Consider the following 12,232-nt stretch of genomic DNA (forward strand, 5'->3'; position numbering starts at 1 on the left):
ACGAGGTCTCCCCTGCGGCCGCCCGGTAAGATCAATATTTTTAATATAAAGCTACAAGCTAAAAGAGCAGGCGCTGTTGTAATAGCGTCCAGCACAGCGGCTCGAGTGCGCCTCTCTGCTATGAATTTCCCAGAGGGCGTCACCGGTCTGGCACCTCCCACGCCGGGACCGCGCTTATATGCATCGGTTGTCCTATACATGTTTCGTGCTCCCCCTGCTGTTCCTCTCTCGCCGGGATGAACACACGGCCAGCCATGAGACTAGATGGATGCATAGACAAGCACACACGGGCTAACCCCCCCTGTGTTCTGTCACAACGCAACCATTCATGCTTTACAATCACAGAGTCCCTCGCTCCTCTCACATTCAGTGGCGAGATCTCTGGCACATTCATATGAATCCCCCGAGTGCATCGGGTGATACCGTTCATACGACGCATGGCTGTTCTATTTGTGTTGCTGCTCTCCTCTGCCGTTCCTCTCTTGTTGAGATGAACAAGCGGGGGAACAGTAGAACTAAGATAGATGCATACGACAAGCAAACACGGGCGGGTCTGCCCCTGTTCCCTGTCATAGCACAGCCACTCGTGCTCTACGCTCGCGGAGTCCCTCGCTCCTTTCCCCGCAGTGGTGAGGTCTCTTAACGGCTTCTTGGAGTCAGCACGCGGTCTTACGGCTCGCTGCCTCTAAATGCAGCTGTCTAGTGTTCAACGATTACAGAGCTTCATGCCCCTCCCCTCCTGGAGCGGCGCGATCTCATTCATCTGCCCGTCTTATCCAAAACATACTGTGTAATACTGTCGGTTATGCGACCTCACTATAGTGGCGAACGATATTGAATTCCTCTAAGGGCAATTTCCGTGCTTACTATACTGTGTATTGACACCCCACGGCTGTACGGTGTCTCTAAACACTTTTTCGCCTTACCGACAAGCAGTCAGTAATACGCACACACGGCCCGCCATCCATGATTGTATCGACGCTTGCCGAACAAACCCCGGTTCGGCCATATACTGTGTATTGACACCCCACGGCTGTACGGTGTCTCTAACACCTTTCTGCCAAATTCGCTTGCAGCCCACCTCAGTTTCTCTGCTACGATACTGACGGAGCAAACGAGCACGGTTTTACGGCTGTTATTTTCTCTTCCTAGAGATACGGCAGCCTCAGACTTTTTCATGGCTCCAAGCGTTTGAATCTCGCCCTCTCCGGACGGCCACTCAAAGGCTTACAGCCAAGCGGTTTATGACGTTTTTCGGCCATATAGCTGATTTAAATCAGCGGATCCGAAGATGCTCACACCTCCGCTCCGCTCCAATACTCGGAGATATTAAGGGTAATATCAACCCCAAGTGAGCTTACTACCCGCCACAATAAGTTTCGTTTATGACGCTCGGAAAGCGAGCTCAACGCGCGCCCACAGTCAGACTAGCGGCATCTCATTTAAGACGGGCTCACGTACCCCTCTAACGAGCCCCAGAAAGCTGAATATCGTGGCATTCTGTTCATAAGACCACTTCAGTTTGACTAAGCAAAGGTCCCGCCCCGAGCTGACGGCCGGGAAGCTTATGCTTTAAGTTACACACGGCTGCATGAAGTGCTATCATTACGAGCTCACCCAGCATCTGCTGTGGGTTAAACACGCTTTACGACGGCAATCAGCCTTCGGCGCGTGGAACGCCCGTTTGTCTCATATAAATCACCTTGTACTGTACATACGGTCCATTAAGGGGGTGATTTTAGCACTGCAGCACTCTCGACCGTGTTATTGTGATAATGCGGTCGGGCAACCTACGGTGGTTTCATTATTCACCGAACCAGACTGAGATCTCGCCCCTGTACAAGCTGACGAGTCGTCTCCTTTATAAACTCATTGCATCGCTTTATAGCTATGTTCAATCAGAGTGATACGCATCTCGTGCTTAAACTATCAAGATGCAGACATATTAACCTGTTACGATGGGCGTGCGGAGATTGCATTTGGGACACGACCTACATTACGTGCCTTATGACACGTTAACACGAGCTGCTAGGACCCCTTTCGCGAGGCGTCCTTATGCAAAGTCTCATCTATTATGTCTAGTGACAGAGAAAGTCTAAACCCCCCGCGAATTGTGGGTGGAACACTTTTCTCCTCACTACAGAGGCTTTTGCACGGCGGCTCTCTCCCCTACCTATATCTATGTGGCGGTGATAACAGCTAACCACGCTTTTACGACCGACCATTCACTTTATTCATAAGCCTGTCATTTCTCAGATGCGGACGGTGCCCGAGGCACAGCGCTCTGGAACTGTCCAAGGTCCTGTATGACAGATACATCTGACGTACATCAGACGATCAACTGTTCATCTGTGTCACAGATCACTCACTAGCGCACCTGTCAATACAGGTTATTTATGGATCGTTGACGTTATCACCTCCCGTGACAATGATGCTCACTTGTGGTTAGTCTACTCCATGTATGGATTAGGTCCTCGGGCATGGTCTTAGAGGTTCTCATTTGACATTTGTGACACGGCCGGCTGGTCCCCGCCGTCCACGTTGTCAGTTTACAGCTTCGACATCCCTGCTTCGCGCACTACTGAGGTTTGTTGCATTAAAGGTGCGCCCGTTAGCTCACCTGTATGCACGATATGGTTTTTAATTATATGCGTCCACCGTGCGCTTAGAGAAGCTCACATATGCATGCTATAACATTTCGGTATACACTAAGATGCGCTTGGAAAAGCTCACCTGTATACACGGCTGTGTTATGCTTTGTGACACATACATTGTTGTTCATCTGTGTATGTTCACGGTGCGTTGGGTGCCCACCGTTACCTTCATCAATCATATCTGTACACATTCACGGCGCGTTCTGTGCACTGATTTATCTATACACATTCACGGTGCACTGAAGGGTTCACCCGTGTAAGACGCCACCCACAAGCCCAACGACAGATACAAGTGGAGTGGGTGAAGGGGTCTCGTGTTCGTTCCCTCCGTAGCGCTTCTAGAAGAGTAATTCCATTTATTTAATTTGTTTCTTTGACCTCTGTGGTTAAATTATAATCTGACTCCAATTTCTTAGTTACCAATACTATTCTGATGCTGATCATAATTTATAAAATTATTATTATATTTATTTAGAATGAATTATATTCACATAGGGAATAAGGTGTAATTCTGAAGGTGCTAAGGCAGTTCCATACAGCTGGGCATAGAGGCATTCTCCTTCTAACTTAAGTTAAAGTTAGAGGTTTCTCCAAACACATTGAAAATAAGAGGATCCATCTATGTTTTAGGTTGAGGTTACTCCATCTAACCTTAAAACGGGGAGGCAATTACTCCAGTAATATTTTCAATAGAGGCAATTCTCCTAATCTATGCCCCCTTCAATACATCTAACTTAACCCCTGAAAATATAATAAAGATTTGACAAGTTTTAGAATGAATAAAGATTAACAATTTATTTTTGCCAGGCAGGTTATACTTAAATCAATCATTTGGTTATTCAAATCAACCAATCACAAATATATCAAAACATTCACTAATAGATCAGCATAGAAAAATAAACAGTACACATAAAATAAAATCATACCTGGCAATTCAAGACACACAGCAGTGCGGGAAGATCTGACTACAGAAAGCTTCCATAAGGTTTGAATACACACATAGTGTGGGAGATTCTGGGTACAGAATGGCTCCATAAGGTTTGAATACACACATAGTGTGGGAGATTCTGGGTACAGAATGGCTCCATAAGGTTTGAATACACACATAGTGTGGGAGATTCTGGGTACAGAATGGCTCCCAGAATGTTTTGCAAGGCCACCTTTTATACACAGCTTGAGAAAACTACCAAAATCTAGTTTGACCTGTACCAAGTGATACTAAAGAACACCTGGTCAAAATCCAGTTTGACCTGTGCAAAGTGATACTAAAAGAGCACTTGGTCAAACTAGCCAGGAGTATCTTGGCAACTGGTCAAACTAGTCAGAAATATCAAGGCAAAACCCCACCTCTACAAGAAATGCATCTTCTATCCAAAGTTCTAAAACCTTAATCCATCATATATTAGACTTATAGAAATGAGACCTTTTCACTCATCGCACTATGACCCTTAAAATAATAATAACATTAATATAAAATTACAACCTTAGAACCACATAATATGTATACTTTACATCATATATTTCAGCAGATACCCAATGATATGAGCCTAAAGGCTAACAGTGCCAAAGCCTTTGTGATGAAGAGATTAGGAGAACAGGGAGTTGCATATCTGTAAACAGTTTCACCTAAGAGTCAACTTGGGTTAGCAACACCACCTGAGGTTTAATTGTTTTATAGTGTCTCTTCATAAATAAACTTAAAGTTGATTAAATAAAATCCAGTATTACAATCCTTCCCTGGCCCCTTGGGGCAATCTCAGAATAGTCCTTAGGGGCCATTTACTGGTCATTCAAATCCTTGTGTTTTTTTTTATTATTGTAACAGTCTCTGTATGGCGGGCACTTGTAGGGGACTTAGGGTGATAGCAGCATTGGCAGATGTCCGTAAAGAGCGAATTGTCGATCTGAAATACCAGCATTGAAGCAAAGAGAACATAAACACAAGTCCACTGCCAATCACACACCCAGGAAACATCCAGTCCCACCAAGTGTACACATACTGTGCAAAGCGAATAGATGAAACTTGACAAAATCTTTGCTGTTCCTTTGGCCAGGTTTGTTTCTACCTTAGCCTGGTTGAGATGATACACAGTCTGTAGAATCGTCTGTTGCACCAAATTCATGGTGTCAGTCAATGACTGTGTGCTGTGTTCGTTGAAAGTGTCTCCCCACCACGGAGAGACGTGTGTCTAGCGGGATCCTTCCCTGGATATTTATCTGACATTTTGAAAAGTCCTCTGTTACCTATTGACATGAAGGTATTTTTTTTTTTAGAATAGTCAGACCTCCGTAGGTGAAGGAATTCCTCACACTGACAATGCACCACTGTATGTGGGACATCTGAAGAACATCATACACATGATCATGCAATGGCTGAACACTGAAGAACTTGACTTTCATTGGAAGAAAATGGTTGTGAAAGATTACAAAAACATATGACATTACTAGAGGTTTCATAATAGTAGGTGCGAATTGTAAAAAGGTCTTATTTCTCTTTTCAAAGTAATTTCCCATAAGATGATCCCATTTAATTACCAAATTCTTCACTACTATGCATCTCTTGTATAGAGTGGAATTTTTATATAATCCGTGTATTTTAAAGGAAGAGTGGCAAAATTGAATTTAACTGGCATATTTACCAGTGGTATACATCATTAAAACATTTAATAACAATACCATTCAAATATAATACAAACAAATGCAATTATATGTATATAAAATACAGATATTTATACTAAGGTATATATAATATGATATATTTATAATTTTAATAATCCTAGAATTATTCAGAACCTTTAAATGCAAGTTAATCAAGTAGATCCAAGATTTCAATTAAGTAACTTAAAACATACCCAGAGAACTTAAACTTAAATCAAATGATTTCTGAATCTCTTATTTATCCATTGTCAACAATTATTTGCATGTTGTCAAATAATTCTGTACATATATGTTGGTTTAGTCACATTCAATGGTTAGGAGTCTGATTGGGATTTATGTAATTGATCTCTAGAAGTGCCAGCACTTCAAATATAACCATTTTGTAAAGTTTGAAATGTTTAGACATGTCTGCAGCCATGCTAGCGATTTCATTCTTCACCTACTTATTTTAATCTCAAATATCTCTTATGTTATCAATTAATAGTTTTTATTTTACCTGTATTTGTACAATCAGAGACAAAACAATTGATGTGTGACTATAACCATAAATATGTTTCACATAATTCAATAGAAAATTGACCCAATAGTTTATATTACCATGAAATTAAAATCATAAGTAGACCTTTAATTTTCTCTCCTGTGTGTGAGATGCTATTGTATGTATGACAAACTCTAGGGATTGGTTTCTCCATCAATTATCATACATATGTGTGGTGTTTTAAGCCTGGATAGTTTTAAAACTTATACCAGGTAACAGTGTTATGTTGTAGTGGTAAAAATGTGTGCACTATATGTTCAAATCTGGGAGATGGGTGGATTCTAATCTAGAAGAATTTGTGTTGCACAATTTTAAACCGATGCTACATCGGGAGGTCATATAACTAGTTAACTACCATCATAGTTTATTACTGTGAGATGTGTATGACCCCTTACATCATTATCACACCCATCTCCTGTATTTCAGGTTTGTGCCTGAATTTAGGCTCAGACACCCCTCTGGCATCTGGACTCTTAAGGAGTCAGAATGATCCACCTGAAAGGAAAGATGTTAAGATAACAGAGAGAAACATTCATTTCTAAAGTTTTGGCCAATTTGCATTAAGACATGATATCATTTTTAATTTCCACTGATGATAAAACCAATAAGCTGTCAATGGAAGCATTAGTAATTTAACGGGGTTAATGACATCAGTAAATTCTTCATGTTAAGAAGATTTGTATTATTTTTTGCAAATTCATTTTCCGAGGCCAGATTAAGTTTGAAATAGTTTGTCAAACCAGATTAAATTGGGGAATTTTTGGCAGTCTAAGTGTCTCAGTAAAGGGAAGGGTTATTTGGTCTGCTATCTTGTGGCATAATTTTCAGTGTTCCTGCAAAGCAAAAAACAAAGCAAAAAACAAAGCAACATGCAAAAACATACACAATCATAGACATACACATACCCCCGTTTGGCACTAGATAGTTGACCAATTAAATTTGAATCTAAATATTCTCAATGTCTTTTGGTGGGTCTGAACTGTTTATGTTTGAAATGCATGTAGTGTTTTCACTTTTCACCATCTGAGGCCTGTCTGGCCATTACAATATAATGTATATCATAATGTGATTACAATATAAATTACATTATCTTAAAATAATATTTATTAAAATAACAATTTTATAACTGGTCTCAAGGGCTTCTAGTAGGACTTTTTAAAATCTGCAAAATTAAGAACACTTTTCTCTACATTGACCCTAAGGTATCAGCTACATTAACATGTTCACTAACAACAACAGCTCTCTGTTGTTTTAAACCACAAGCACATACTGAGAGACTCAACTCTTTCCTCAGCTGGAATTTTTGAGATTGGGCACAATTTTTGCAGGTTTTAGCTGAGATTTAACTAAGTGTTCTTTAGATGTTATTCTATTTTAATATGGAAGGAATTAAGGAATTTAAGCAGAGCAAACACAAATGCTGTTTTCTATTTTTAAAGGCTTTATCTTTTTTCTAGGTAAAGACATATAGAGGTGTAAAAGACTTTTCTTAGCTCCCACTGATTCATTTTAATCAGGAAATCTGTATTCCTGTGATGATTTCAGGATTAGGCTATACACTTTTATTTTTATGAATTTCACTATCTTAAGACAATTGGACATCAAATTGCTCTTTAACAATTCCTCCAGTTTTATAAAGAAACTACAAAGACTTAGCTTCGATAATTTCCAGAAAACTGGGTTAAATTGTTTATTTACAACATCATAAAGTAAGGATTAAGCCTACAACTTTTAATAGTGCTGACTACACACTGCTGTATATCATGATGTTAGATATGACGTTAAATTTCACTTTGATTGATTTCCAGAATATAATAATGCATTTTATTTGTTACAACTAAACATCTCACTTGAAACAAGGAGAAGAGCACATATTTTCTGAGAGGGGGGTTAAGCCCTTTTAATCTCAGAGGTGATTCTTTCTCAGTGAGATAAGATCACATGTGTTTTATTGACCATCGTAAAAACAGTTTCATTATTATCTTTATGTGCATCAGTCAAAGCTTTAGCTTAATTTGCCTCATATCACCATTAGGGAATCCTGCAATAATTTAGGAGTTTTAAGATGTACTTTTTTCATTCTACATTTATCCAATCCTGAGTGTTCTTTAGGAGATTCACTCACAATCATTATTAAATCCCTACTTTTGCTTAATACCAATATTTAGTTCCACTCTGCATACGCTGAATCTCTAACTCCAACAATGCTGCCTTCAATCATTTATACACTTACATTTATCTTTTATTCCCATAATTACACTTATCTCCTTAACTCATCAGGTATAGTTAAAACACTGATGTTTGCTTCATTTAATGATCTTAAAAAGACTAATATGAACCTTTGCTCTTGTCATATCAATCATGTAAACCTGAAATTCCCTTCTCATATGCAAACACATTAACTTAAACTGTAGTTTAAATGTATATAACATCCCTTTATTTAAGTTAATTCTTGTTCAGAAGATTGTTCCTTTAAATGTTGCACATTTGCTGTGAACAACATAAACAACTATACATTTAGTAATTACTGTAATTCAATGTTTACCCTTATTTGAGAACCAGCATAAAATTTGGAAGATGTTAATCCATTTTAAGTTTATCTTTTGTTGCTTTACCAAACAAAAGAAATTTGATTTGCTAACAAAGGGGATTAATCCTCATCTACACTGCTGTTGTAATGCTGTGTATTTCCATTAACAGAGTTATTATCGCCTGTTTTGCGCAGGTTTGTTTACATACATGGACGCATCGACTTGGGCACGGAGTTTTCTCATTTCATCCGACATGACTTTATTATTCACGGATATTCGCTAATACTTTACGGGTTTCCAACATAGTTGCGAGATTGTTCCACGGAGCAAATAGATAATCGCCACAGCGATGTATCCACTTTTAGACTCAAATTTACGAACTCGTAATGTACCATGATAATATTTAGTCATTACTCCATGTAATATTCACTCCTTCTGAGTGTAAACGCAAGAGAAAAGGTTTGATTCGGAGCGCGAGGAAATATATTATTTCATTATCTGCACTGTCATTGTTATATCCCTGACAGCGGTGTTGTTGTTTTAACTTTCATGCATAACCGGATTTCTCCGGACTTTCACTGAGTTTACCGTCCCATTCTAAAACATATACGGGTGCGTTTATGCTCACCCTCAACATTTCTAATAGGCAAATAAAATCAACTTACCAACACAGCTGCAGACAAAAAGTAGACGTTTAAACCTCCTATTTTGCGATGAATGGAATCCTCTGTTATGGTTGAAATGTCGCGCTGGAAAGCTTCCTGGAGTACCACGTCACTTTTTCGGGTGTACTACGTCACCAGAAATACGTCACCTGTGGTATACGTCATCACGTCGGGATCACCAAGCTGTAAGACGCCACCCACAAGCCCAACGACAGATACAAGTGGAGTGGGTGAAGGGGTCTCGTATTCGTTCCTTCCGTAGCGCTTCTAGAAGAGTAATTCCATTTATTTAATTTGTTTCATTGACCTCTGTGGTTAAATTATAATCTGACTCCAATTTCTTAGTTACCAATACTATTCTGATGCTGATCATAATTTATAAAATTATTATTATATTTATTTAGAATGAATTATATTCACATAGGGAATAAGGTGTAATTCTGAAGGTGCTAAGGCAGTTCCATACAGCTGGGCATAGAGGCATTCTCCTTCTAACTTAAGTTAAAGTTAGAGGTTTCTCCAAACACATTGAAAATAAGAGGATCCATCTATGTTTTAGGTTGAGGTTACTCCATCTAACCTTAAAACGGGGAGGCAATTACTCCAGTAATATTTTCAATAGAGGCAATTCTCCTAATCTATGCCCCCTTCAATACATCTAACTTAACCCCTGAAAATATAATAAAGATTTGACAAGTTTTAGAATGAATAAAGATTAACAATTTATTTTTGCCAGGCAGGTTATACTTAAATCAATCATTTGGTTATTCAAATCAACCAATCACAAATATATCAAAACATTCACTAATAGATCAGCATAGAAAAATAAACAGTACACATAAAATAAAATCATACCTGGCAATTCAAGACACACAGCAGTGCGGGAAGATCTGACTACAGAAAGCTTCCATAAGGTTTGAATACACACATAGTGTGGGAGATTCTGGGTACAGAATGGCTCCATAAGGTTTGAATACACACATAGTGTGGGAGATTCTGGGTACAGAATGGCTCCATAAGGTTTGAATACACACATAGTGTGGGAGATTCTGGGTACAGAATGGCTCCCAGAATGTTTTGCAAGGCCACCTTTTATACACAGCTTGAGAAAACTACCAAAATCTAGTTTGACCTGTACCAAGTGATACTAAAGAACACCTGGTCAAAATCCAGTTTGACCTGTGCAAAGTGATACTAAAAGAGCACTTGGTCAAACTAGCCAGGAGTATCTTGGCAACTGGTCAAACTAGTCAGAAATATCAAGGCAAAACCCCACCTCTACAAGAAATGCATCTTCTATCCAAAGTTCTAAAACCTTAATCCATCATATATTAGACTTATAGAAATGAGACCTTTTCACTCATCTCACTATGACCCTTAAAATAATAATAACATTAATATAAAATTACAACCTTAGAACCACATAATATGTATACTTTACATCATATATTTCAGCAGATACCCAATGATATGAGCCTAAAGGCTAACAGTGCCAAAGCCTTTGTGATGAAGAGATTAGGAGAACAGGGAGTTGCATATCTGTAAACAGTTTCACCTAAGAGTCAACTTGGGTTAGCAACACCACCTGAGGTTTAATTGTTTTATAGTGTCTCTTCATAAATAAACTTAAAGTTGATTAAATAAAATCCAGTATTACACCCGTGTGCGCACAATTTATTATCAGAACACATTACGGCACGCTCAAGAATCTTGCCGGCCTGTGCATTATAACCAGGGCATGAAATTAACACCCGACCACGCGCCAAATGCGGGTGGATTTTGCAATTGGCGGGTAACACTAGTCCCTTTCACACATACAGTCTTTACTGGTAATTTACTGGTAAATTGCAGTTAACAGATCATGTGTCAACAGAACCTTTCCGGTAAATCAGTGCTCCCAATTTACCAGTAAGACAGTTGTAAGATTACCAGTAATTTACCGGTAAGCGCTATGTGTGAATGAAAAATATAGGATTACCGGCATTTAGAACAGACGACGTCAGACCGCGCTGACAGCTTCGGGCCAATCATAATGTTTTAAAACAGATGACGCGTTTACGCCCAGACTGTTTACGGACGTTTCCACACAAGCTGTGCTTGAAAGTCGAGCACACCTGAAGTTTACGTCCACATTTCTTCACCAAAGTTGTTTAAAACATCTTACCACCTACTTGTCGAATTGCCGACGTCCTTAGCATGCCCTATGTGAAGCCTAATGTGCAAAAAGTACTGTTGTTTAAAACGCCATCGGTTTGACGTCCCCTCATGCAATGTTGTTTGGTCATGAGCAACTTCGCGACTGTCAGAGTTTACCACAGACGTGAAAACAACAAAATACGGACCGTGGATATGAACGACGTGGATTGTTTACAAATACAACACTGAGCTCGCCGCGCGCCACAGGTACTTCCGCTTTCTCAACGAATTTACCGTTATTTTGATACTGATGTGTGAATGATGTCTTACTGGTAAAAAGACGGAATGTCACTGCGTGTGTGAACAGCACATTTTTGTATTTACTGGTAAATTCATTCTGGTAAATTCATGGTAATTTACCAGTATTACTGTGTGAAAGAGGCTACTGTCAATCTACCAGCCACATCGGCGGGTAGCCAATGCGAATCAGCAATGCGCGGGTAATTGTATAAACAACCCACTCCCGACCGACATTTTCAACTAACGCGCCCGCAATTGTTCAAAATAGTATTTGAACTCGACCGACTGACTGCGACCTGAATATCATTAAAATATTTTTGGATGACTCGTAACCGGCACCCGCTAATTTCTTATCAACCTGCGCATATCACTGATGCAAATTGAGTGATTCATTGAGAGGATGCGACTGCTGTTTCGCAACGTTCATGCGAGTGGAAAGAAGATGAGGCACTTCTCTGACTACGTTTGGATGTGCGAGTAAGTATTAAACTGTTGGTGAGATGGGAAAACTCTTGAGATGGGAACTCTTGATGTGTAAACTTTAGAGAAAGTTGCGCTACTGTGTCTTATACTGTAGTACATTAACATACATTTTGAGAATAGAGTAATGAAAAACAACGTATGTGGGGCGTTTATGTGCACAGTTTGTGCCCCCTCTGTCTCTGTGTGTGTGCGCAGGTTTAAGGGGACTCAATAGGGCACATCGGAGAGACGCGTTCCTAAAAGCATGCGTACATAAAATCTTTCTGC

This window comes from Paramisgurnus dabryanus, chromosome 9 (assembly GCF_030506205.2).
Source record: "Paramisgurnus dabryanus chromosome 9, PD_genome_1.1, whole genome shotgun sequence".
In the NCBI taxonomy this organism is placed as follows: domain Eukaryota; kingdom Metazoa; phylum Chordata; class Actinopteri; order Cypriniformes; family Cobitidae; genus Paramisgurnus; species Paramisgurnus dabryanus.